The following is a 22,928-nucleotide window of genomic DNA, read 5'->3' on the forward strand; positions in this document are numbered from 1 at the left end:
GCTAGCCATGTAGGCCTACTTGGCTCATTGATTAAAAAAGTTTAACTCAATTTTCTTTCCACAACTCGTTACACGAAGCAAAAAATTTGCATTTACACATCACATACAATTGCAATAGCGCAACTGGAGTTTGTAAACTCCATTTTAAATGCACTCAATCAATCCATCAATCTCTAGTTTATTGATAAATTACACTGTGTAACACAATTTTTTTCTGACGTTTGAGTGTCTTTTTCTGAGTGGTAATTGGTTAGGTATAGAAATAATAATAATAATAATGCTTCTTTTTATAGCCTATAGCGCAGTATCAATCGCAGAATGCGTTGCTCCTCAGCGCTTACGAAACAGACAGTGTCAATACAGCCGTATAGAAGTGTAACTAAGTACATTATTACTCGAATCCATTCCATTGCTCAGTGCCAAGCAGGAATTAAATTCTGTACCATTTAAAAGAGTCTTTGGTATGACCCGACAGGCATAGCCGTACGAGACCAAACCATTTTGGGGAAGCAGAACGTAAATTTGCCCAAATCTGCACGCTTTTATAGAAATTGCCCAAATATAATGTATGGTTGTATGCGGTGCATGACACTCAGTGAAAAACTAACAGAACAAGATCACCAGCTAGCTATAATTTCTTACCAAAGTAATCAAGATAAAACAACTGAATTCATATTTGAACATACCTTGCTTGTGCATTGCTCGATGCATCTGCACTTTGGCATGTTTTACACACCACAAATAAAACACAACCTCACTTAAATATTCTGTATAAAAAGTATAAGGTAGGCTACTGGTTAAAATTAGACCTATACTGTATAGACCAAGTGCACTGATTAAGACCTTGAAGTTGAAACAATGGAGCCTATCTGCAGTTATATGATTGCACAAATCATATCAGTAAAATCAGCAACAGGAAATATATTAGTAGGCCTACTTACCAAAATGTACTGTATTGTTGTTTTGTATTTACTGCAGGAATACATACAAGAATTCTTTAATGGGAATTACAGGCAAGAAAATATACCGACCTAATTTTCTAATATTAAACCCAGCATTCTCTGAAAGGAAATTTTGAAATTAAGTATATTTGTAATTGGACAGTATAAATGCACTCATGATAATATAATAAAATCATCTTTTCAAAACGCTTGTTTCTTGTATTTGCCACATTAAAAAACGTAATTCAATTGGTCATGGGATGATTTTGAAAATAAATGTGATATAGCCTTTGCTCAACATATTAAACTCTTTGAAAATCAAAACCTTGAAACTTTGTGAAACACATACTCTTTGAAAACTTTGTTTATTTTGAACTTTTTTGTTTTGAAACGTTTTGAAAAGCATTGTCAAACAGCCTAAATTTATTCTCCCATATGTGCATGTTGAGCTGCTGGCTTTCCAAGAAGAATTTCAAGTAATTTGGGTTAATTAATCCTACGTTAGTCGAAAATGAAGCTATTGTGTAGCCAGTACCGGATTTCGCTGATGGGAGGTCCGGGGCACTTTTAGATTGGGGGCCCCTGTGCAAAATTTTTTTTCGCGTCTACTACGCGAAAAACCACTTCTACATCTACAGTAGCATTAATCCAACACTGCAGAGCATTTTGCAGAAACTTTAAAGGCTAAAAGAAAAAAAACAACACAAAATCACATTTTTTTCACATAGGGGGCCCTTTAAAAGTCGGGGGACCCGGGGCACCTGCACCCTCTGCCCCCCTAAATCCGGGCCTGTGTGTAGCCTATCCTATTTTCAACATCCCAAAGAACTAGATTGAGAGCCATTAGCGTCGACATGGGTCAAGAGGGTAGGTGCGCGAGGCTGGAATTACTGTATGTTAGGTAGCGGAAATCTTTCTAGGAACTGGACGAAAACGCGTGTATTCTTTGGAGTGTTTTAGTGGTGTCTTGCTTAGGGGTTCGGACTTTCCATTTGTACCGGGCACAAATCCTCTCAACGGCCTTGTTGATAGCTATTTTCTAAATCCCTTTGATTATAATGCACAACTTTGCGACCCAACAAATAATAAAGGCTATTCACTGTCATTAAACGATGAACTACATTATTGGTGGTTGTAATCAGGTTGTAATTAAATAATAATAACAATTTGGTAAAAATATATCCTATACAAAGAGGAACGGAACACTTTTAGGCAATTTTAAGATAGGCCATGCTTTCTCACAGCAAATAGCCTTTGTTTCATACGCAAAACAAAATGTAAGTTAAAAAATGATAAGTCTTTTGTTTATTTTACAGTATAAGATAATATGCTATCATACCAAATAGTTTTAACTAAGTTTATTGAAAAGTCCAAGCAAGAAAAATGTCAATCATCCCTATGCAAAAAAATCACAGACGTTTTTGATTTGATTAAGGGAATCCTTGTCTTCAGATTGAGAAAGTTTTTTTAAAAGTTTAGCTCTGACAGTGCGCATAGCCAGGCCCGTGTTTAGGGTGGAGGGGGCAGAGGGTGCAGGTGGCCGCCCCCCCTTTTAAAGGGCCCCCCGACGTGGAAAAATGTGACTTTGTATTATTTTTTATCTTTAAGCCTTTGAAGCTTCTGCAAAATGCTGTACAGTGCTGGATTAATGCTACTGTAGACATAGAGGTCTTTTTTTGCGCCGTAGGCGTGAAAAAGTTTTTGCACGGGGGCCCCAATCTAAGGTGCCCCGGGCCCCCCATTAGCTAAATCCGACCCTGCGCATAGCCTACTTGGAGAGGCTTTGAACCACTGACGCAGGCCGGTAACCGATTTTGACAGAGTGAAGTTTCTCATTGTTGAAGTTTTGTTGTCCGTAAATTATTTTAACCACCAGTAGCCTACAGAGCTTCTAAAACTGTGTGCCGCAAAAGTTTGATTATTTAGATATTGCAGTCGTAGCCCAAAGCTGCAAAGCGTCTAATTTGTTGAAAACAGCATTTGCTTTCATCAAAAAAGTTTGAAAACAGCTGCAGTAATAACCGCTGAATAGAGAGCGATCCAACGCATTGCTCAAGTGCACACCTAAAAATCGAACCAGCACCGCTTGGTTTTGTAGTTTCTTTTCACAATCAAATTAATTTTGAAGAAACTAAATCATGTTAATTTGGGAACTTTCATAAAAGTATTGACTAATCAGATTTACATAATTTTATATTTTATGGCTGGTCAAATCAACATGTCGAAGCTGTTTGAATAAACAAAATTACTTTATCAATATTCAAACCACTTATCAATATGACTATGCAACTGCGCATGAAAATTCCACAGTGCATATCCTGTGATAGTTTTGATTTTTCTAATTGAGGCAATGTATTAAATTTGGTTATATTTTGAATGGAAGTCCATCGCACTGAGCATAAAATATAAGTGTGCTATTATTCTAAACCTTAGCAAAGCCTTCGATACGGTTAATCATAATATATTTTTAAGCAAGCTTTTCTACTACGGTTTCTGTGGTCAAAGATGTAACATCTTAAAATCACAAAGACCAAAAAGCACAAAACAAGCACCATGAATTTAATCTATGCACAAATGAAATCAACATTTTAGAAACTGAAAGTATCAAACATTTGTTTGTTTGTTTATCTTTATCCTGCATTGCGGGAAAGCGGACTTGAGCGCTATGCATCGGTGTACGCCTTCCGACATACACCTGACCCACGCTGCAGCTGACTGCAATGTCTGTTTCCGGTTGTCTACTCTACTTATGACTTAAATTTGGTACTACCCATTACTCGAAATCGATCACTAGGTAGAGGCAATTATCGTAAAGTTTCTTGCCCAGAGAAACAACAGCAAGTGCGTGTGGCTGGAGTCGAACATGCAGACTCTCGACTGCGACCCCAACGCGCTAACCAAGGAGTCTACTTTTACAACAGACTTGAGTGGGACGTGCAGTTGTCTAATTTGAAGATTATCCTGTCCAGAGCTTGCGGAATTGCTTACAAATTAAAACATTTTGTGCCTACGGCAACTCTACGAATGATATACTTCGCCTTATTTTAATCAAAACTACAATATTCCATTCTTGATTGGGGTAAAGCCTCTACATTCTACAACGTCACTTGCTGCAATTCAAACAATGCAAAGTACTTTTATCAGAGCTTGCTTATTTTCTCCTCGTCCACTAAACTAGGCCTACCATATTTTCATCGCCTAAAATGAGGACACGTTGCCCCAGCAAGTAGAATTTTACGCTTGAAGAATCTTTTACATGTTTTTAGATCATATCAGTATAGGCCTACGCAGCAAAAGTTGCCAAAAAAAAAACAAGAGAACAGATTAGCTGAACGTTTAACTTATTTTTTCTCATTTCTAGTGCTTCCTAAAACAAAAAATGATTTTATAATTTTAAGAGTCAGCAAAAAGTGAAAAAAATACCTAGTTTTTAGACAGTTTCATCAGACAGCAATGAATTAATTAGCGGTATCGCTTTCTATTTTTTGTCCGAGTAATGGCGTTGCCGGTCGTTTGGTCGACAGTCATTTGGTCGACAGACATTTGGTCGACAGGACGTGTGGTCGAGAACATTTGGTCGACAGGACATTTCGTCGACAGACATTTGGTCGACAGGACGTTAGGTCGACTGGACATTTGGTCGACTGGACATTTGGTCGACTGGACATTTGGTCGACTGGACATTTGGTCGACAGAACGATTCATTTTGGGGTTAGGGACTAACCCTAACCCTAACCCCAACTCTAACCCTAACCCTAACCCAAATGTCCTGTCGACCAAATGTCTTGTCGACCAAATGTCCTGTCGACCAAATGTCCAGTCGACCAAATGTCTTTCGACCAAACGTCCTGTCGACCAAATGTCTGTCGACCAAATGACTGTCGACCAAATGTCTGTCGACCAAACGACCGGCAACGCCATTAATCGGACAAAAAATAGAAAGCGATACTGCTATTTCTACCCTCCACTTTTGTATTCAACTGACATTGGGAAGTTCTATTCAAGTACCTTATGAAGTCAAAACGAATGATTTCACCTTTCAGCACCACATTCGTTTACACCGCCATTTCAAAGTCTTTTTCTTTGTCATGTGGGTCTCTGGAGCGGAGGGTCTATCTTTTTACCTCCCCAGATTCACAATGTTCCCGGAATAAACTGAAAGGCTACTCAGCCACTTTGATTTCATCATCCAAGACGCGCAGACCTTCCACTCCATTAGGTGGCTTGAAGATGGTACAGTTCAGTAGCGCACCCAGAAAAAAAGTTTGGGGGGGGCTAATTCAGAAATGTCGGCCGAGTGATTTGCGACGATAGTGACAGTGACAATAGGCCAATGCCCATCTCTTTTTGATTAATATTTAAAGGCACTCACAGCCAGTGGCGTAGCCAGGAATTTTGAAAGGGAGGAGGCCCGACGGCGTGTTCGCCTAAGACGACACAAAGCGGCGGTGGGTCTGGGGGGCCTCCCCCAGAAAATTTTGAAAAATTACTTCGAATTGGTGCATTCTAAGAGCATTTTCAACAAAAAATGTGAGTATGAATATTCCTGTAAAATGGTGCTGTCTGGTGGCATAGCAAAAGGATATGATCATGTTTTCTTCGGCATTTTTCCGAAATAAAGTTAAAGTCTCTATGTTTTCTTTTTAAGAAAGTGAAAGCATCATTCTCAATATCGTGACGTAACACGCGTGCCAAGGCGGGGGGGGGGTGTTGAAACCCTCAACCCCCCCTCGCTACGCCACTGCTCACAGCCCACAACCCACCGGTTGCCGATACATCAGGATTCGTTCTTTCAATCAGACTAGAAGTTGGCCTAGTGAACCCAATGCTACTATATAGCATCATCAGCTTCGATCCTCATCCCTACGTCCACTCTTGCAATTGTCTATAGATCTCGACGTATTCGTCATGTAGGCCTATGACTAAATAGAATTAGCTTTCCGTTTGCCAACACAAATAAGTGCGAAAACAAGAACTAGAACGAATCCAGTTTGGAACAAAACAGTAATTTTGTAAACAATAAATTTGATGTGGACGTTTTTTCTACTTAAAAACATTCAAATTTAGTTCGTATTTTCAACTAAAGTCCCAGACGCCTTCGTCTCTCTGCTCAAACGTCGTATACAGTTTTACATGTCCGTGTGTAGCGGTTCATTATTTCGTCATATAAGTTTCCCTTTCTTGTACTAAAGTGAACTACTTTAACTTAAATTTATTTCCTAGTGTTTCTGTAATTTTCCATATAAACTGCTCCCGAAGTAAATAAGAAAAAGGGAACACAAAATAAAATGGTTTGTTCGTCCTTTGACGAGAGCTCTATCAAATCGGACGAGCTCACATCAAACCAGTCCAGTTCGACCAGTTCAGCTCTCAGAAAACATTAAATTTATTGTTTAGTTAAAAACGTAATAATTCGTAATAGCTTAATGTTTCCCTGTTCTGCAATTTCACTATTCTGTAATGTTTAAATTCAATTTGTGTTATAGACCTACAATATTATACGAACAGTCGAACACCTTCTGACAGTGCCGGTCTTTGGGGTGTGCAAACCGTGCGATCGCACAGGGCCCGCAAATTAGGGGGCCCGCAATTTACTCAAAAAATGCAGTAATTTTGTCATTTTCAATGGAAAAATTCAACAAAGGAATTAACAACAAGAAAACATAGAGACTCAACGAATTCAACCTATTTCGTCCCCTGAACATTTCGTAACCTGAAAAGATCAAGAAAAAAAACACGACATAGCCGAATTCGCTGATCGGAGTTGCCGCAAACATTTCTAAATTTCTCGATCTTTTCAGGGGACGAAAAAAAAAACATTTGTTACACGATTTCAGGGTACGAAATCGGGGTACGAATTTTTCAGGAGACGAAATAGGTTGCATCCAGACTCAACATAGAGACATAGCTTTATTTCCGAAAAATGCCAAAGAAAGCATGATCTTATCCTTTTGCTATGCCACCGGACAGCACCATTTTACAGTAATATTCATACCTAAATTTTTGTTGAACATGCTCTAAGAATGCCCCAAATTCAAAGTAATTTTTCAAAATTTTCTGGGGGAGACCCCCCAGACCTCCCGCCGCTGGTTGTCGCCATCGGCGATCACGCCGCCCCTCCCCTTTCAAAGTACCTAGCTACGCTACTGAATTGGATCATTGGCATTGGGGCCCGCAAAGCATATTCCGCACAGGGCCCGAAATACCCTAAGACCGGCACTGCTTCTGATAACTTTTCTTCTGATAACTTGTCGGCAGCTGTGGTCGAGTGGTTAGCGCGTTGGGCTTGCAGTCGAGAGCCTGCATGTTCAACTCCAGCCAACCGCACTTGCTGTTGTTTCTCTGGGCAAGAAACTTAACGATAATTGCCTCTACCTAGTGATCGATTTCGAGTAATGGGTAGTACCAAATTTAAGTCATAAGTAGAGTAGACAACCGGAAACAGACATTGCCGTCGGCTGCAGCGTGGGTCAGGTGTATGTCGGAAGGCGTACACCGATGCATAGCGCTCAAGTCCGCTTTCCCGCAATGCAGGATAAAGATAAACAAACTTAAAATTCTTATTCGAATAACAATAATTGTGTGGAAATTATTTCATGGAGTCAGATAGCTAAATTAGATAGATAGAAATTTCATCAGGCAGTTAGACAGCCATCATCTTAATTCAACTTATAAACAAACCATTCTCATACTTAAACTTATACTTAAATAGGATATACTATATAATTATTACCACACGTGTGATTCGGCATTGACGTACGGTACATCGGTATATGTCCAACAGACATTTGACCACGAGTGTACAGGAGCATCTGAACTTTAGTGAGTTAAAGAAAAGTGCCATTAAAGACCATATCATGGAGTGTTCTTTTTGCTCTGATTGAAAATTCTCTGCTGACTCATTTAAAATTTTACGCAAAAGCAAATCCCAATTTGACACCAAAATTCATTGTTATGATAGGAGGCACTGTTAGTCAAACGCTACAACCCAAATTTAAACAAACAATTATTTGCTGGAGGCAAGTCCATTCTCTTCAACATTAAACTTGATGTATCACCTTCCCTGTTCGTAATCGTAGTTTTTATGTAGTTGCCTTTTCCTAATGTAATTTTACCTTCAAGAAGTTAAAATTTATTGCATTTCTATAAATATTTTCAGATTCCTGATGAGGGCTTAAGTTAAACTGAAAACGTTCAACTGTTAAAACTATTTGTTAGTTAAATATGTAAAATATATTGTTATAATGCTCAGCCCTGTTGTATTGTTGTGTCTTATTCATGCCTAACCTGTAAGCAAAATGTATAAATGAGGAGCATACAAAAACTTCATTTTAGTGGCGGGTTTGGGGGGGGCTTGAGCCCCCTTAGCCCCATGCTGGGTGCGCTACAGGTACAGTTATTCATGATGTGGTCTTCGGTCTGTTCCTTGGCACCAAATTCACAGGAGAAGAAAAACACCGTTCCCATTGGTACATGATTGAGCGGGAAAGTCCGATGCTCGTACGAAGACGGTTGAGGCGGACCCACGCTTGTCTTTGTAGCGTCTGGCCGATGTGGCGCGTGTTGGCGTCGGGGATGCACGAATAGAGTCTGGTAGTACTTGATCTCCATTTAGAATTCCATTTATGGTCCGCCCAATTAGCCAGATAGATGTCTTGTCTATCAGCTGCGTTGATCAGAAGTTGAGCGGTTGGCACGAATGTTTTTTTTTTGTTTTCTTTGTCGTATCCAGGCTTACACCCGGTGGTTGAGGATTTAGATTAAGTGGATGGGAATTCAAGGAAGCCAATCTTCGTGGTCACCTTCAGACATGCCTTTAAGTGTCCTGCCAAAGACACAGCCGCATGCTCTTGAGCGATGTCGAACCGGCGCCCTTTCGATTGCCGTTCCAGAGCTTTCACCACTCGGCTATGCAGCCGACCCACGAATGGGTGTTTTGATTTCAGTCGACAGGGGTCCTAGTTTGAAGGAGCAGAGACCTTGGAGTGGAGAAGATGGTCGGGTTCCAGTGCCTGTCGACTGAGAAACAGAATGGCTTCTTCGCGACGAAACTCAGCAAGTTGGATGCCAGCAAAAATAAATGGGTAGATTGTCGAATGGTGTGTGACGTAGGCATCCGGTCACTGTGAGAAGAGCGCTGTTTATGGCAGTGTCGATGTTATGACAGTGAGCACTGCGGCATCAAACTGGTGCACAGTACTCTGTTGAAGACTAGATAAGGACTAGGGCTACTATACTCAAAGTGTTAGCCCTCGCTCCCCAGCTGGAGCCTGCCAGGCGCTTGAGTAGCGCAGCGCCCGAAGACAGTTTCTTGCGCAGTGACACCAAATGATAGCGGTATGTAAGCGATCTGTCTAATGTCACCCCAAGATATTTTGGTTAGGGACAGAAGGACAGAGGTTTTCTATTTTTCTGGGCATATAGCTCACAATCAGCTTCCCGATTGTGTAGATGGAAAGCTGCATCCACAGTTTCATCCACTGAACTGTTTTAGCACCTCTTTCTTTGGCCAATTTTCCTTAATCTAATGCTCTTGACGACAGGGAGAGATTAATTTTAATTTCAAGTTTAGCCTTGATTTTAGAATACAACAGTATATTTTTCGTCCAACCCCCCTCATACCCTGAAAATTAATGTTTGCATAAAATTGCCTTGTATTGCATGGACGTCATTTTTTGTTTATGACATTTAAAGTTCAAATATTGTTTGCTTCTGTACTAAAACACTTTAAAAATGTAGCAAGACAGTGGTAAAAAAATTTTTGATCTTGGTTTAATCGTAAAACACGGTAAAGTGGTCATTTCGATTTGTGCGCATGACTACGCGCATTTTCTAAACGCGCATGAGTAAATGCATAGCAAAAACACAGATATTCTGCTGTATTGAGGATATAGACTAGAGAGTAGGCTACCACATACAATTGATCCAAGGATATTCTATTTGTATTCTATATGAATATTTTCTATTCTATATGAATATTTTTATCTATTCCATTCTATTTTAATATGCTGAAGATGCTATTACTATAGCGAAATCGATTCTTAATAAATTTCACTAAGAGGTTAGATTGTTGTGCAAATCCCTGCATTGAATGAATGCAAAATAGCAGTACCATCCAAAGGTATTGTTCACGAAATTATTGCCCAGCTATCTGTCCCCGTTGAGAAGGAGCGATTTTCCTGGCACACGTGTATATCGCTGAGTTCTTGTTTCACTCGACTGCCGAGAAACACATATCTGTCCCCGTATTGTAACATAAATTGTGACGCAATCGTGAAGTCAATCAAGAAGACAATCTCTCATTATTCTTCCTCTATTTTACTAACTCGTGTTTTCGCTACTTTGCGAAAACGTGGTTCGGCCTTTTGACGATGTGTGAATAATGAATACATCGGACGGACGTATTAGTGTGCAGTGACTATTCTATTCCACATCACAATTAAACCCGTCTCTTGTTGACAATGTATAATCTTCACTCAACACATGTGGAACTTGAGTCAAAAGTTAGGAAGAATACAGGTTGGGCAGCAGTTAATACGTAGCTGCTACCAGGAAGAAAAAACAGGCATTGCACAGCTTTTGCCACACAACAAAGTCTTCATGAGTACATATCATTCTTTCAAACGTATAACTTTCTTTCTGATAAGATAGATAGGCTTAGTTACTGTTATAACAAAAAAGTTGTTTTTACGTTGAAAGTATTTTAAAAAGCTCTACGCTCTGTTGCTGTAGAAAGATACTTATTGCCTGGAATTAGCATCTTTAACAGCTTTGCAGATATTTTTGGAAGATCAAGATCGCGTACTGAACCATTGAAAGCTTCCTGATTAAACAAAGCTAGCATTTGTGGATTTGGATCACTACAAAACTCATCTTTACTAATATTTTCATCATGGGCGATAAGCCTTAATTTACTAAACAATGCTAAACGTATATTATGTAGCGGCTAATCCTAACAAAATAGAAAAAAGCTGAGGCGATTTTTTGAATCAGCGCCTTAAACCACCCAAATCCGTTTCAAACTTTAAGTTCCCAAAAATCCTTTATACCAGTGTAATATGTGCATTGAAAAGAAAGTCAATGAAAGCATTTGCCTATAGGCATATGTGACGTCTTTCGATCATTTGCGTGAAAACTGGTGTTAATTGGCAAGATTTTTCATTTTGGAATTTTCTTGTTTTTAATCAACCTTTTCGTTTGCACTTACAACACATCTTTCTTTTGACATTCAGATAAAAGTATATGGAGTGGCGTAGCCTACAACCGACATTTAGTTTTGTACGGGCGTTGTGTAGAATGAACTACACGTTCATATCAGGGCCGTCCTGAAGACGACGACACCCCTGAACATTGCTTTGGCAATAAGGGGAGATCCGGGCACGAAACTTTCGTTTGATCATAAACAGTGCAATTTTTTACTTAAATAACACACGGATACAGCCAGAAGTCAGGGATATCTAAAGAAGGAGATATGAAGGCTTTTATTACGTCTGACAATAGAAGGGTTTTTGTTTATCGTAAATAATCTGTGTTTATCGTAAAATGACAATTGGCACCGATAGTAGTTTAATAAATCTTGTTATAATAACTTGCATTGCGCTATTAGCATCAGGCCTGGATATTCACAGCATGCTCATGGTTGCTTGTTAATTCAACTACTCAAATACTTGCTTTACATCTAGCCTACTGCAAAAGCTTTGTTAAAAAAACAGCTTACTGATAACTTTTCAACTGTCTTTGTAAACAAGTATACTTTAAATATGCTCTACTTTACATTTGCTAACTGTCTTCTGTAGCTCATTGTACCAGCTGCACTACAAAACTTTCTACGATTTTAAAAAGAACCACATGTTTAAAGCACTACAAACTACCGCCCTGGTAGTGTCATGAGAATAAGACAATCGTTGCGAGCCTTCGTATCCCCTTCTCTAGATATCCCTGCCAGAAGTCGTGATAAGGAAAGTACAAATGACTGGCAACTCATTCACAATGAGAACGACACGGCTGTCTTCAACTGAATCAGAAATAATATGTATTCGTCTTCAGCCGAGCAAAAAAAAGGAGAATCACTGGTCAACAAAAAAAACATTTTTTTTCTTGCATGGGCTTTGAGAACTGATTTAGGGTAACTTTGGGGTGCTGAATCCGAATCTGACTTCAGATTTATCCTATCACGTCAGGTTTGTGAGATATGATAACAGCAAATTGCTACTTTTGTCAAAAGTGGAAGATTTGGCGTTGCGTTTACCACCAACATATGCAGTGCTATAACGAAAGGTTAGTGTTAGACAGGCCAAAACAGCTTAAATAAGGTTACTGAACAAGCATTGCCATAAGCCTGTTTAAATCTTTGTGGTTTCATGCAAAACATTGACGGGGGTGGGGGTCAGTAATACTTTTAGCCTCCCTTTTGGCTTGTTACTACTGGATGGTTAATAATGTTGCTTAGAAAACAAATTGGTATCAAAATTATAGTTGGTGGGTGTATTTCAGCTACTTATGTACTACATGACCTGGATTTCTGGATATAACACAATGTGTATTGTGTATGGGCAATAAACGCAACGTCAAATCTTCCACTCTTGACAAAAGTAACAATTTGCTGTTATCATATCTCACAAACCTGACGTGATAGGATAAATCTGAGGTCAGATTCGGATTCAGCACCCCAAAATTACCCTAAATCCATTTAAAAACTCCATGCAAGAAAAGTTATGTTGACCAGTGTATAATCGAATAATACATAATATATAATACGGCCGTCACTGAGTTAGACAAAAAAAGAAAGAAAACAAATGTCTAGAAGCAGCCTGATATGAAAGGACCATGACGATATGAAAGGACATGACGTCGAAAGCCTCGATTCTTTCACCTGGAATGCAACAAGGGCGTATGTCGATTAAGGAATTCGAGAAACACACGTGCACTGATAAAACAACGCAGAACAGCATAATTTAAATGTAAAGAATTCCACAGTCTGAACATACTGGTTCTCCATTCAACTGCAAAATGTTTACTTTGTCAGACCTTCGTGTCCTTGGACAATGGACAACTCGTTGTTTTAGATCGGCTGCTGGTTGCAGCAAACGTTTATGCTCATGCAGGCTACATCCATTTGAATTGTGTTATAACCTCTTGAAATTATTTGGTTTATGTCAGGGAAAACGTACTTAAACAGGACAGAGACTAATTATTTATCCAATGAAATATTTTGACCCAAACTATAGGCGTGCTCTAAGCAGAGAGGAGTCCAGTGCGCTTACATTTATTCTAAATAAATTTTTTTTTTCAGGAAATTGCTTGGTTTGTGTCAGGGTAAACGTATGCAATGAAATATTTTGATTTTTGACATAAAACATACTACTGTACACTGAGCAGAAAAGTTCACGCGTTGCTTTTACCAACCCAGACCAGTGCGGCGTAGCCAGAAAAAAAATTTGGGGGGGGCCAAATATTTGATGAATTGAAGAGAGCAACAAAGTGTTTGATTTAAGCCATCGCCAGTTGATGTGCAGTGGCGTATCCTGGTGGGTTGAGCAAGGGAAACAATGAAAGTGGTGGGGGGTTAGAGCGTGCCGAAGGCACGCGTTTCCTAGGGGGTCCGGAGGCATGCTCCCCAGAAAATTTTTGAAAAATTACACTCAAATGATGGATTGTAGCGCTTTCTGGAAACACTTTTAGGGTAATATTTGTATGAAGTTTATTAGCAGATAAACAGCTATTAACTTATTAAAGGTAGCTCTTACACACGAACGGCAAAAACTGCGGCTAAAATTAGAGAACACCAAAAACTCAGCTACACAAAAACTCAATAACTACATAAAAACCCAACAGAGTAAACCATTCTAAAATTTCTTCCACAAATTAGTTCAAAGAAACGTAAATCGCGTAAATTTTGCGCGATTTACAATTTGCAAAATTTATTGGTGTCCTTCTGTGTGTCTAAAACAAGTCCTGGGGGGTGTTAATAGCCAGATGTCTTGGAAAACGTTATAAATTTCTAAAAATTTCATTACATTTTCAACAAAGGGCTCAACTTCGGAATCCAAAGTTGGAAAATTTGGGGAGGGCCATGGCCCCTTTCGCCCCCCCCCCCTGGCTACGCCTATGACCCAGACGAGAGAACGTTGATGTTACGCTACTGCACGATCAGGCATTGGAAAAACAGTACATGTCTCATTCCAGGCAGCAAATCAATTATTTTTCAATCAAATCAGCAAATCAATCAATAATGTAAAAAACGATTGATTTGCTGTCTGGAATGATTACGTGTTTTCAACATCAGTGTCAATAGAACCACGAAAGACAAACCACTTCAAGATTAACACTCAAGGAACAGAAGAAGCCTGTCCAAAAGCCAACGAGTAGGCAATACTACGTTTTTCAAGCTTATTTGCATATCGCACACCAAACCAATAATAAAAAATAAAAATAAAGTTTTTGAGACGAGTTTTCAAAAGGAACGATTTTAAAGAGTTTCTCAGAGGTAAACAACTTGAAATCTTCCTTTATTAATTTTGTTTTTTGTTGAGACGATAGCAACTTGTTTTTACCTTAACGTAACAAGGAAATAAACACTTTTTTAAAATTGTTGAAACACCTCTTTCATATCGCTTTTATCCCACTTTCCATTATCTTCTAGGTTCGGAGGACTTTGATACCATACCCAATCTTTCCTAGGAACAGTCCAATTTTTTCCATAATTTCTTTCAATATATTCTTCAGTGTTACATGGGACTCTTATTTTTATATCTAAAAGTTCAGTCCAGCACAACTTGAACTTTGGCAATTTGTATTTATATTTTTGTCGATCCCATCCTCTAATTCCACTAAACCAAAAATGGTCTTCTTCTTCGTAAATGAAAAAAACGTCCAATTTAACACGATCGTCTCCAATAAAACTATATTCAAGACTGTCATTTAGTTTACCAAATTTGTTTAGTAATTTTAATCCGACATTTTTCATCTCATCGATTATTTTATCGTTGTAATTGCGTATTAACACGTCAAAATCGACATCACTTGTACTGTATATGGAATGATGTCGCATTGTCTAAACCAGCCTAAGCAACTTCCACTGCTTAAGGAAAACGGTACGTTCAGTTTATCTAAAGTAGACTTTGCTTTGAATATCAGTTTTTTAGCTTTGATTGTAAAATCTTTTTCTTGAAAACTTGAAGACTTTTCATACTTTTCTTTGTATTCTTTTGCTCTTTTATAATCACATTCTATAAACTGAGAGTTTTTGTATTCTTCTAAAAACAACCCAATGTCTAACGGTAAGTGTATTTCTTGTTTATTTTTTTCTAAAGCTAGACCAAATAAAAATCCAGATGTATTAAATGCCGTGCATATTTAGTAAGTTTATTACCAATCATTTCCATTCTATTTTCTCCATTTGTTAAAGCTGGTGCCAAGCTTTTTACAGTCGTTTTCCAGTCGTCGTGTTTCAGTGGACCACTCCACATGTATCTATCTAATCGTTTATGCAATATGATTACTTGAATAATATGGTCATCCTTTGCTGTCCACAAGTATGTTGGTATGGAATGAACATTGTCGTTGGTAGTCAAAAGTCTTGGATCAGCATCCATAGATAAATGAACAATAAAACCATATGATTTGAGATCCTTCAAAATGGCTTCATCTTTATCTTTAAAATTAATAGCTTCAATAGCAAATGTTATCAGGTTGTTTTTGTCGTAATAGGATTTGTATATAGTATTTTGGAAATGAATAAAATTCTTCTGAATATCAACTTGAGATTGAATTACTCTTGGTCAAAAAGAAGAAGTTGAATTTTGTATTTTGTAAAAACTGAAAGAAAATAATCCAAAGAGTTATTCAGTGCTTCTGTTGATTTCTGGTCGTTGCTTTGAGATTCTTTGATTGTTTCTACTGCTGGAACTTCTGGAAGATTTTGTGAAGTGAATGACTGATTTGAAGGAACGATGCTGATAGATGATTCAGTTTTTCTTTTGTAATTTAGCCCATAAACGCTGAAGATTGTTGCAAAGCACACAACTGCAATACATAGAAGAAAAAGCAGCTTCTTTACAATTTTGAGATGAAATTGAAACATTTTCTTGTGGCATAAAATTCTGAAACAAAGCGAAGACGTAAGCTATTGTTGGTAATTGTGTTTTGTAAGCATTGAGCTGAAAGATTATAATCATAATAATCATCACGTAATTATGTCTCCCACACTTTACAGTAATCTCTCAGATGTCCGACATTGGTATGAAGAAATCAAGGTGCCTGACCCTTACTGTAGATCAAAAATTGTTAACGACGAGAAACTTCAAATTTCATAAACTGCTAATTAGATAAAACTCAAAATATAGGAAAATCAACAAGTTCTTTAGATAGCCTGCATGCGATACTACTCAAGAACAAAATTGGTTTTGGTTTACTTTACTGTCCTATTACACCAACTGTGTTTTTGACGACTGTTTGTTTCTACACTCTAATAAACTACTTCTTTTATTCTATATCATGCTTATCGTGTGCCCACGATGTTCACTTCATGCTCCACCAACGCATCACTTTGCTGCGTGATAAACACATCTATCAGTATTCACCTTTTGCTAGGGTTCAATAAACTGTTTGTGAACTTATCTCTGTGGAACATCAGATGGCACAATAAATACAAGATACCCTCACACTACACAGCAGCATACATCACTTTTTAGTCACTGCACTGTAGACGTTGAATCAGTGTAAAAACGACTGATTTACTGTTCTAGCAATGTGAGAAAAGCAGAGTCACGCTTCAATCTAGCAGCCACAAGCAAGGTAAAAGAAACACAAGAACAGTTACAGCAACGCAATTACAACGCAACTTCTCAAGCTGTTATCAGCAAAACTTGAAGGGTACCTTTCAAATTCTTGAAATAACCAGACGGAAAAGCCAATCCACAGAAAGTGAAGAGATGCTGCATATCGACATGGAATGGAGTAATGGGTAACCTAATCATTATTGATTGCGTTCTTTCATAGGGTCACAATTGAATCCATTGCAAAAACATAAAGGCAACTACACAAGCACGTCTTTTACCTGTCACTTACTTATTATTATTGCATAACAAAATAGCTTTCGCCGTTACTTCATTTATGCTTTCATTTTTGCTATCTTCTTCTAAGTTAAAATAGAGCTTTAATTTTAAAATTTGTAAAGTCCACCTTTATAGCGTCATTGGATAAAAGTTAGATGTCTAAGTTGGATGTCACTTTTTAGATTCTTATTTCGTGTGCGTTAGGATTCTTCAAATTTCAAGGAAGGTGATGGAAAGCCAAGTGATTGTAGCTTCCTCCAGTGCTGCTATACCATGCATGCCATTTGGTACTTTATAAATGAGACATCCAAGACCGACATGGTCAGCAGGTTGTTTCTTCGCGTCGCATTCGCAGGCCAATGAAGGAGCCAAAGCCCCATGCTTGTGCATATCGGAATGGAAGCGCTGTTCAAATTTCATTGAGCTTGACCCAAGTCGGCCAGAGCAGGCCTATACCAGGGAGCGCGCCACCTAGTGAAGTATAAAACCATGGAGTCTCGTGTCGGCGGCCCACCATGCTGCATTACAGGTGTCTTCCATGTAATATGCTGCGCTGGTGGTATGATCACTGAACGGTTGTATCAATTCAAGGGCAGCTGGGGCAAAGAGGTGTCTTGACATTAATCGCCGGGGGGGATTCCTTGAGTGGGACGTTGAAATTGGACAAGAAATGTTTTTCACCAAGTTGAAATGTAAGAAATGTTTGAAAATTTGGAATTTTTTTTATGATGAAATGGAATGGGATGGAAGAAAATTTTAGGATGGAAGATGTAAAAAAAGTCTTCCATTTCATTTCATTCAATACCCTTGCAACAACACATCTGCTTCGAAAAACAAAAAAATGTGTGCATAACAAATTGTCTGTTTGAGTAAGGACTCACTGGGAAGTTCAAACTGACACTAGCATTTGAGTGTGTGTGTTCGCTTCCTGTACTAAATATACACACAAACATTTATTGGAACCAGTTTTTAGAAATTAGAGCAGCTACAGAATACGTATTGAATGCATTAAATCAGATCTGCTTAACGTTTGTGATAAATGACGCATCTCGTCCTTCTAGACAGTGGTCGGTAACCTCTGGTCCGTGGACCGGTGTCTGTCCGCGAGGAGTTCATTACTGGTCCGCGAAAACTTTGTATACTTTACGTTCAGAATTGTAGTGGTCAAGATCACTGATAAAAATTCAAGTTAATCTCTTTAATCGAAACATGTGTGTTACTGATGGGCATTCTTCCTTTACTAAAAATTGCTATAACCTATCTATACCTGGTCTATTTTCTTGAATTTGTTGAGACTGGCAACGCAGCAATGCTCTTATTACATCAGTTTCTTGAGATTAGCAATGCTCTTTAAAAGTTCATTAATGACGAGTGATGGTACGACTAAGCTGCAGTACATTAGAGGACTCGTACACGTGCGCCATTTTTCTGTAATTTTACAGAAAGTCTGGATTTTTCTGTAATGGCAGCAACAAAGACGTAACCGTAAAACAAATGTGAATATCGCAGTCGTTTTGGTAAGGACAAAAATGGTTACAACAAAGCGTAAAAACGTTGTTGTGGAATCTCAATCCGTGGACGCTTAACCCTTTAACAACGCAAAATTAATTATCCGCAATTTTACCAACAGGCCTTATATCTTCAGAGGTGCCTTTACAAGCAAACAACACATTTTTTAATTATTACCCTTTGAAATCGAATCCTATTACTTGGCACAATTAGATGTAAACTTTGTTTCATAAACATTTTGAAAAAAAAACATGAGTATAGACTATAATAAGTCTATGCTATATTTGCATCTCCTGTTTGTTGCATTGAGTAACAAGTCTCATAGTAAAGATACCATGGCCGATCTTCATAGCAACTGTCCATACAAATCTTAAATATATCAGCTAAAGCTATGTGGGCTAATAAAGCTATAGCCTAAATATATGTTGTTTTTGTAACATTTTCTTTTTTTTATTTTCCCTTTATATCTTAAATTTTTCTGAAGGTGTTGCGACCGTGCCAAATTTCTTTCAACTCAATAACTTACTTCGGTCTCAAGCACGTTTTAACGTTCGCGTTTTGTCGCTTCTACCTTTTTCTCGACCTTGGCTATGCTGACGTGTATTGTTTTGATATGATGGTCAGAAATAAAAACAACTGAACTGAGACAGTCAACCGCTTCAAGTGGACAGCTTGCCGGTTTGGTTCACAAAGCCAAGGGGGAATTATGGGGCTTTTTGGTGACTTCACATCATCAATAGAACCACCAGGAAAAGTTTCAGCTTAATATTACTTTTTTTTTCAGGTTTGACCATATTTTTAAGTTCAGCGATAGGACTATTTAAAAGCAGCCCAAGCTCTATCATGCAATGAATTAGACTACCAGCCTACTGTTTTTAAAAAACAAACAAACAGATTTTCTATCATGGAATGTCAAGACGTTTTCATTTTAATATAATTTAAAACATGCAACCTATGAGTCACAAGATGACGTCAATTCCATTAGCAGGACCTACGGGAGAAAGTTATGACTTCACAGACGACTTCCACAAGTTATCTTTGTGGGTCTTTCCAAGATGTCAGCCAACTACACATTCTGAGTAGTGATGTGATCTTGAATTTAACCAAGCCAATTCTACATCGTCACGAAATATACAGCAACCTACTTTTGCAACAATAACAACTTGTTTTGATCCAATCACCGGTTCGCATAAAATGTTTTTAAAAATAATTTTAAGAACCCGATGCGTGGAGACCGGTGATAACTGCCTGAATCCTACTAACGATTAGAACTTTTTTGTTAGTAATTTAGCATTTTAATCTTTGTCTGACGGCATAGGTACAATTGGAACTTTTGCGTTTTTTAATTGTGATAACTTTTTTACTGGAAACCGTATTGATATGAAATTTTTTGACATCTCCACCTCTTTAAGTTACATTGCGTAGGCCAAATTTCAGAAAAACAATTTTACACCTTTCCGGGATGCAACTTTCCAAAAGATACCATAAAAAATTTCCCGACTTTGAAATTTAACCAATCAGAGTCGAGCTGATCAGTAAGTAGGGTAGGCACTTTAAAATTTATTTCTTTGAACTTTCTTTGATAATTACAGAAGAAAAAACAGCAATAGCAGTGGTGAGACCCACATCAATGAAATGACTATACCATCGCCCTAACTCTCTTCACCAAGTTAGCCGATGACCGATGACTAAATTTAGCTACCATATGCGTTTTTCTATTGTTCTTACGAAATTTTAACACAGGGGATTTTTTGTTGTACCTATTGGAAAGTTGCTTCCGGGAACGAGGGCCAAGTCGCTTTTACACTTTTGATAAGCGGTATAAATAACTTACAATTGTACCTTCGCAGATTTTGTATGGAATTAATGCAAGAGAAAAATACATAAGTTTTATTTTTGAAGGAATAATTTTCTGTTGGAGTTTCAACGATAACTTAGGAAGCTTTTTTATTCATTTTCAGAAATAACACTCGTTGTCTTTATATATGAATGTTGGTCGCAAACAGGTTGCAAACCACAAACCACCCCAGATAATCACTTTGTCTGGTCCAGATCTTCATCACATCGGATATGGTTCTGGCCAGATGTTTACCAGATCTGGACCAGCTATCTGGGACACAACTGTTGTCTCTTATTTTGTTTCTTTAGGACCTTGCTCTACACATTTTTTGTGAGTAAACGTAGGCTAACTGTAACTAGAAAAGTAGACGAAAGTAGGCTACATCAGAGTCACCAGGCGTAACTTCTTGTAAAAGTTTACTAAGAAATATATTTATAACATTAGTTTTAACAGTCGAACGTTTTCGGCTTAACTTAAGCCCTCATCACAAACCTGAAGATATTTATACAAAATGCAATAAATTTCAACTTCTTGAAGGTAACTAGCTAAAGGAAATTAGCTAGTTACCTTCAAAAAGTTGAAATTTATTGCATTTTTTATAAATATTTTCAGATTCCTGACAAGGGCACAGGCACATGTCTTTGCTACAAGAAAGAAAACTCTCTACCGAAACTATGTTTATAAAATTGATCTCTGAAGGACATTATCATGAAACATGCTATTTGTACATTTAGATATGGCGCAATGACCGCAAGGAAAGTTTAATTTTCTATTGTCGAATTACGTATTAATCTGTTTTTGTTTATAAAGTTTTTCTTGAACTTTAGTAAGCCACTTTTTGCAGAAAGCATTCAATCCCTTGCTTTGGAATACAACATGACTTACCGCAACATACATTCCCTTGCCATCTGCCTTTCTGACAGTCGTTAATCGCGTCTGGTTTAGCAAGTAAACTTTCATAAATGTCAAACATAATTCGATTGTTTATACAAGATGATGAAAAGATAAGCGCGCATGAATATTTCTAGTTAAAGTTGAATCATTTCTAATATGATTGATATTTGCCATCTAGCGGAATATATTTTTTTCTCAATGAAGAATAATGTTTGACCTCTACAACCTCGAGGTTTAAACAACTACTAAGAAGCAGAAGTAGCCTAGACTGCCACGTTCCAAGGCTAGTGTTGCAGCGCTGAATGTGATGTGATGTAAATTGTGAGTAATGGCACGATGAGGTACTGGTATCGATGTGACACGCGGTATTTGTTTCTAAAGTTATCCTGTAAAGTTTTAGTTCAGTGTTTCTCAAACTTTTTTAGTCCATCGCCCCCTTTTCGTTATTGAAATAAAATTTCACCCCCTAATTCTGTCAAGTAAAATAAACATTGATAATAGAGTGATAGACAAATTTAGTTTTAGGAATTTAATCAACGAAATTGACAGTAACATAAATACATGATAATGTTCAATGGGATAGGTGAGCTTTGCGACTTTTACAAAGTTTTGAAATGTTTGGCGACATCTTCGTAAGATAGAGTCGAAGATCATGCCGTTTATGAACTAGCAAGCGTTTCTTTGCTTTGAAAATATCAATGCCACAGCCGAATACCCCTTTTCAACCATATAATATCGTATCGATCATTTCTGAATTTCACTTGACTCATCATCTGTTTGCATATCAATGAACTGCTCTTGAAGTTCCACTTCTTCTACATGTAGGTTCGGTAGAAAATGGTTGTAACACCCAGTTTGGAACATGGAAGTCCACGAGATCTGGAAAGCGAAGTTTCATGTCTTTATAAAACATGTCTAAATGTGAGCAGTATTTTTGCCGTTGTTCTTCTGTAATAACATTCTCGCTCAAATTGGGAAACTGAGTTAAGACATTTTGACTTGCACTTATCTTGTTGTTGACGTATTTTATCACAATATTCAGTGATTCATGCAGTTCAGGACTGAGATTAGGCTACGGGCAACCAAATGTTGACGGTGAATTACACAATGTATTGCAAGTCCAGGAATTGCTCTTTTCATCAGTGCAATGAACCCTCGATGCTTTCCAACCATTGCCGGAGCACCATCAGTTGCGCATTGTAGAATATTCTTCAGTGGAATCCTCTTCTCTTCGTGGAAGCTTTTCACTGCATTTAAGATGCTTGATGCCCGAATATCTGTAGGAAGACTGAGCGCAAAAATCATTTCTTCTTGTTCTCATATTATGAACAAAACGCACATATCCAAGCAGCAGCGATACATTGTCGATCAAGGTGGAATTATCTATTTGCAGTAAATGGTTTGCGCGTTGGACTGTTGTTAGCGCGTTGGACTGTTATTGGTGGTTTGATAAATTCGCCCCCTTCGAGTGTTTTCGCTCCCCGATCGCCCCCTTTGATTTTTTTGCCCCCCTGGCCCTCAAAATCGCCCCCAGGGGGGCGATTTCGCCCACTTTGAGAAACGCTGTTTTAGTTCATCTTTGGTACTTTTTAAAATAATATTACCAAAGTGCTATACAACCAATTACCTTTGAAACATATGACTTTTCCTAAAAAAGATTGTTTTTACATTGTATATATTCAGTCGCCA

The sequence above is a fragment of the Aplidium turbinatum genome, chromosome 6, assembly GCF_918807975.1.
Source record: "Aplidium turbinatum chromosome 6, kaAplTurb1.1, whole genome shotgun sequence".
NCBI lineage: Eukaryota > Metazoa > Chordata > Ascidiacea > Aplousobranchia > Polyclinidae > Aplidium > Aplidium turbinatum.